Raw genomic sequence first — 6,933 nt, forward strand, 5'->3', positions numbered from 1 at the left:
AAGTTGTTCAGCCTGACATGAACTGCCCTTTGCATATGAGAAACCATCATCTAATCACCTACACAGCAAGTATAGCCTGCTCTTCCCCAGAGGCCTTTGCATGGCAAAGGAGCCAAATTCATGGGAGAACAAGTGGTTCTGCTGCAGTCTTGGTGCTTATTTGCTGCCACTCAGGCAATTTGGCTGCCCAAACTAAGCTGAAGAAATCCAGTTCGCTCACATAGACCTCCTGCAATCATCTGACCAAAATGGGGGCATGAGAAATGGATGCAAGGCAGCTACGTAGTGCTGAAACTTTGAAACAAACTCTGGAAATTCCATTGCTGGGTGACAGGAGGTCCAGCACTTCTGTCAGACTATTTTGTCTCACTGTATCTAAAATGGGGTTTATCTACATTACTCAAAGAACCTCATTGTTTGAGTGTAGCCCAGCCCACTGTTGTTTATTTGATGGCCTTCCCAAGGCATTTCCTGAAAAACAGAGATATGAAGACCGAGTTCAAACTGACACCAAAAATGTCACCAGCCTGCTTTCCACCAACCAAGTTCCCCTAAGGCTGCTTACACCTGCTCTTGGAAAGGGAAAAGGGCACAAATGGCTGCAACCTAATTATAAATCAGCCTGAAGCAGGGTTTGTTCATTATTAGGTTAGATCTGTTCCAAGTGATTTGGTTTCCAAGAGAACTGAACACTTTGAGTCGAACCTGAAACTGATGTAAAAGTCTGAGTTAAAACTGTAATATTGGGCTCCATTCTTCAAGATACATCCACACCAGTGGGTGCCACACATTCTAGGTTCTCACCACAGGGGCAAAGAGTTGCAGAGCAGCAGTGTCCTCAGTCCCAGAGGGCAAATGTAGAACCTAAGACCTTCCTCATTTGCAGAGGAATTTTAAGAGACCATAAAGGCAGGTGAGTAAGGATGGACACACCTTGCAATGGCACAAGGCACCCAGATGAGCTGAAAGTCAAGCAGTACAATGGCAAATACATTCAAACACAGCTTTCTCCACATGGCACCTCTCCAGTGGAGGCCTCACTCCTTCGACTGTTGTGAAAATGCCCATGTAAATTACCATTTTTTCTTTCCTGGCATGGGAGGAACATCGATACCAGGGACAGTGGTATTCCTGAGGAAGCTTAGCTGTCCCACCCTTTATTCCCTTAGCATGATGGGCTCCAGTCATCAATCAAACCGATGGATTCCCAAGACCAAAACTCTTCTTGCTTTAGTAGTAATTTCGCTTGTGGTTTTCAATAAAAGAAAAGAAAGCCTACTGGATGTGACAGAAAATATTCTACCAGCTACAGTGTGCTTACCATACACACAGTAAAAAGAACAGAAGAAGATCACATTTCCTCTGTCTATCAGGTTCTGAATCACAGCAGCCTCATGCCAGCAAAAAGGCTGTCTGGATTTGAGCAACATCAGCCAACACTGATTGCAATGACAATATATAGAAAATTTAAAGAGGAATCAAACAAATGCTCCTGACAGTTCAAAATTTGTTGATCAACCACACAGTAGGTTTGTAACAACTTCCCATGTGTATTTGCAGCCAAATTACAGTATTTGTATCACTCTTGGGGTTTCCTAAATATCATGATTTACTATGGAGTATAATCTCTGCGTTTGTAGTTGGAATAAAACCATTGTTGAGCAATAATCTGTACACTGGATTTATACTGATTTTGCTAAGTGATCTGTCACACAGCTTTGCTTACCAGTGTCAGCATTGTCACAGACAGAGTAATTATGAAAAGCAGTTAAGGTAAGCATTACTAGTTGATATTAATCCATAAGCACCATTCCATGGTGGATTGGCATGGATGCCAATCCTCGGAGTTTTTGTTTCAGTGCTTCAATACTTTGTGCTCTGTACTGCAGTGTGAAGAACAAAGTCACAAGGTAAAACCCTGTCCTGGGATTCTCATAACACGTTGCCCTGATTTATTTTTCTTAAAAAGAGCCATGCTTCATGAAAAAGAGGGACATAGATCCCACCTCACCAGAGCCCAGATCCCACCACCAGAGGGTGGATTACACCTCACCGGAGAGATATCGTCACCTATATACTCGCACCTGTAATTCTCTGATATTTATGGTGATAAAATGTTTTTGTGACAGTTGCAGCAAAACTGTATCTAGAAAAATCATGTGAAGGGATGAGTAAAAATATCTGAAGTCTCTTTTAAGAGCATTTAGAGCTCAGAATCCCTTGGGCTGGTAGCATCTGAATGCCGCGCACTACAGAAAGCACTCCACGCACCAGGGTTTGTAAACCATGAAAATGCGTTACAAGTTCAAGGGTATGCATTGAATTTTAATGGTGAAATCTTAGTTGAAGATTCTTCCAGTCAGATAGGCTGCCTAAAACTTCAATTGTTCACATTTTCAGCTCTTGTGCACCCTGGCAATCCTGCCAAACTTGGTTAAAATACTACTTACTTCATATTTATGAGGGAAGACTTCAGAATCAGAATCTTCCTCAGCTGTATGTTTTCATGGAAGTATATTTACTGTTCAGGCAGGACAAGTGTAAATAGCTGCAGGATAAATTTACTTTACAGAGGAACATGGCAGACCTCTGCTTTCCACTTTTGTTAGAGGTAAGAGTGCTAGATTTTTTTACACAGGCCACTGGTTTTGCAAGCTCACCATCTTGCTCTCATCAATGTCTGAAATCTCAAAAGGCAGAAAACCCCAACCAACCTCATAACACTTCTAGCTAATTGCAGAGTGATGCATATTGTGCTCTCCTCTGCTTGGACTTGCCAGTAATTGCTCTACCTGCAAGGATATTTCTGTGACCTATATTTTATGAAGCAAGAGATAAAGTAAGCCTGTCTATAATTTGTTAGTCAGTCATTAGACTGTACGTATCTTCTTAAAAATCTCTCAGCACCAACTGACTCAATAGTTTCAAGCAGCACTGAATATGATATGCTGATTCAATGCTGCATCTGGAAGTATTTATTTTTGTTGTTTATAAATTCATTTCCCAAAATAGATACCACAGATCTGGTCTCCAGCCAAAATCAAGAGATATAGATAAATTAAAATCAATGGAGCTGAGCCATTACATTGCCAGCCAGGAATACAGCCCTTTCTAAGGGCATTCTTTGCTGCCACTAACAGTATTTTTTGCAATTGCCTCAAAGATCAGCTTGTTAATAGGTTTCTACAGCAAAATTTGGGAGGTCAGTCTCTCTTGGGGATCACAGAAATCATTACAGTCAGAGGATAATCAATCAGGGTCATAGCTGAGGTAACTCTTTCCTATGCACACACAAGTACTTAGGATGTACCCAGAGCTATTTGTTGGCTGTAGAGATAAAATGACGTTTAAATGTTACAGCATAGATCCAAGATGTATTTATTCCTAGTAGTCAGGATAATTTTGTTAACAAATTAAAACTGTTAAAGTATAGAGCAATCTTATTTTAAGTTTTCTTTTATTGGTTTATAATATATTTATTTGCCCTCTTATTTGGACCTTTCACTTGTTTTATACAGCTGTGTCCCTGCCAGCTTCAGTACTGATACTGTCTTTTGTGTTCATGTCAGGAAAACTAAAATGAGGCTGTTTCTCTCTAAATTAGATTGCAGCTGTTGCTAAATCATTGGCTTATTACGACACTTTGATTTATATCTAACTAGCAAACTAACAAATAAGTCAAGTTGCTAACTAGAGCCGCTTTGTTAAGCGCTTGTCTGGCATTGTCTAGATGGGATCAGGTACCAATGTAGGCGTATAAGCCAAGCCTGACATATCCCTTTCAAAGGCATACGTGATTAATGGGGCATTTCATTGCTGCAAGTGAACTCAGGCTTGTTCCACCCCTGAATGCGAGTATTGAGGAGAAGTGCCATGACTTACAGCGATACTCTTTCCCCAGTTATCTTCCTTAGGTGTGATTTTCCCCACTGTCCTGCACAGTGCTGGTGTGCATTTACCAATTGCACATGTGGAAATTGAGCTGTACAGTGGTTGTTGCTTGCAGCCATTATCCTACTTAACTGAGCATGCACATGCACAGGGAGAAACTTGCACTTTTTCACTGGCATCTACAGGGACACAGGTCTTCCCCAGAGCTTTGCTGGATAAACTACCTCACACGGGGCATGGGCTGGGATCTGTTCAAGCCCAAAGCAGCCAGAGGTGACTGCTACATTCACTCTGGGACACCTCAGCGTGCAGAGATAGAACATATGGTGCCACCAGCTCAAAAGTCAAAGTCATCCCTAGCTCCAGCCAGAAGGTGGTTTTGCTTTACAGAAAGTGCGTGAGCACAGGGAAATCCCTCTTCCACCAGGAGAGAGGGAGTGCTCAGACAGACTTCACCAGGTCATCTTTCTGTTCCTTGGATTTTCACATTTTGGGAAAAAAAGTCTTTTCTTGATTCATCTGGAGAAAATTCATGCATCAAACTGTGATGCATTTTTGTTTTGTTGTGGATTTTGTTAGTTAGCTGGAGTTCTCAGCATGATCCTGCAGCCCTGGAAAGCACCTGGCTCCAGGGCATCCATGGCAGCTGCCAGGGAAACTGGCACAGAGCTCAGCTAGCAGGATCAACTACACTGGGTGTGTGGTGGGGTTTAGCCCCAGCCAGCATCTCAGCACCATGCAGCCACTTGCCCATTCCCACACAGTGGAACACGGGAGGGAATGGGAAGAGTGGAATTGAGAAAATTCATGGGTTGAGATAAAGACATTTTAATAGGTGAAGGAAAAGCCATGCACATGAGCAAAGCAGAACAAGGGATTAATTCACTGCCTCCCATGGCCAAGCAGGTGTTCAGCCGCCCTCAGGAGAGCAGGGCTGTGTCACACACACATAACAGTGACTTGGGAAGGCAAATGCCATCACTGCAAACATCCTCCCCTCTCTCCTTCCTCCCCAGCTTTATATGATGCCATATGGTCTGGAATATCCCTTTAGTCTGTTGGGGTCAGCTGTCCCAGCTGTGTCCACTCCCAGCTCCTTGCACACCCCCCAGCCCCTCTCTGATGGGACAGGGGGAGAGGCTGAAAAGGCCTTGACTTTGTAAATGCTGCTCAGCAGTAATGAAAACAACCCTGTGTTATCAACACTGTTTCCAGCACTAATCCAAAACACAGGTCTATGCCAGCTCCCTTGAAGAAAGTTACCTACCTTGGCCAAAACCAGCACAGTGAGATGGCCCAGGAAGGACAAGAGGGAGGTCAAGGCAAATTTGTCCTTGCAAATTTTTGTACAGTTCAGGGCCTTCCCAGGAAGGCATCAGTGGGGCAGGGGCTTTGCAAGGAAAACTCAGTACTGCAAAATAGCTTGTTAAGTGCATTTCCACACAAGGAGCAGCCTGGGCTGGGCACCAAGCAAAGCTGTGTCACAGACCAGGAGTGTGGTGGGACAGCCAAGGAGCAGCCTTGTCCCTTTAGCAGCTTTCACTGTGATGCTGCCCATCCATCTGCCTGCAGGGGGATACAGAAAAGGGACTTGTGGTTGTCCCACAAAAACACAGACTGTGCCTGACAGAGAAGGGAAGGCACCTTAGATTTCTGGGGTGATTTGAAAGACCTAAAACCCTGAAGGTGTTTATGCTGCAAGTGTGCTGCTGTACTCAGCTCCCTGCATAGGCTGCCTGGGGCACCAAGGGACATCTCTGGCTATCACCTGGCACACGCACCAAAGGAAGGGAGTGGAGATAGCTTCTCAAGTATCCCAAAGCAAGAGCAGCTCCTCCTCCCAGAACAAAATAGCTCCATCCTTTTCCTCCTTATCACCTTTCCAAGAAAACAGGTGTGTTAGATTTGCCTGAACTTACCCACCTGTTTCCTCTCAACAGAAACAGATGAAAACTGCACTTTCATATACTCTGCTGCTATATCCACACACCTCTGGCATCCTAAACTTTTGCCTCACCTGACCTTCTTCACTTTTTTTTTTTTTTTTTTTTCTCCTTCTTATTCACTGAAGACCTTTTGGCTCCTCCTTCCAAAAACCAGAGGAGAAAAGCAAGATAAAGGCAAGAAGGAGTGCTGTACTTGAGGATGGGTCACACACTGGATTTTTATTGCTGCTAAACTCCAAGAAAAGAAAAGATACCTGGCAAGAGACCATGGCACAATGCTGAGAAATGTCACCATGTAACAGTAATCAGAGTCCTGAAGGAGATACACTCGAAAGGGAACACATACCATTTCCTGTTGCAGGATTGACAACTATTTGTGCTTCCAAGGCAGTACAAGGAGAAAGCAAATTTCATTGCAGTATTAGTATCTTCTGTATGTGTAGGCCTGCTCAATAAACAAAATCTATTTAACCCAATAGACAGCTAAACAGCATACAGCCATTCATTCCCTGGCAGCACAGTGGGGTGAGGGAAAGAATCAAAATAAAAGGTAAAACTTGTGGGCTGAGATAAAGGCAGCTTAAAGAAACAGAAAAGGAAGGGGAAATAATATAATGATAAAAGGATATACAGTGAAAGTGATGGACAGTTGCTCATCACTAATTGACTGCTGTCCAGCCAGTCCTCTTGCCATCTCCCCGCAGTTTCTTTGCTCAGCATGATGCCAAATGTTATGGGATAGACCTAGGGCCAGTTTGGGTCAGTTGTCCCAGCAGCATCCCCTCACATCTTCCTGCACAATCCCAGCCTACTCTCTGGCAGGGCAATATGAGAAGCTGAAAAATCCTTGACTTAGTATAAGCACTGCCCAGCAACAACTAAAACATCAGTGTGTTATCAACATTATTCTCACCCTAAATCCCAAACACAGCACTGTGCCAGTTACTGTAAAGAAAATTAACTACTACTCCATCAAAAACCAGGACAATAATGGTAAATGTTAAATGGAAATAATGGAAATCTTTACATATACTAAATGTTAACTATAATTTCTCACCTTTCGAAAGCTGAAATACTTTTCCATCAATGGCTCTGG

The sequence above is a fragment of the Prinia subflava genome, chromosome 2 (assembly GCF_021018805.1).
Source record: "Prinia subflava isolate CZ2003 ecotype Zambia chromosome 2, Cam_Psub_1.2, whole genome shotgun sequence".
NCBI lineage: Eukaryota > Metazoa > Chordata > Aves > Passeriformes > Cisticolidae > Prinia > Prinia subflava.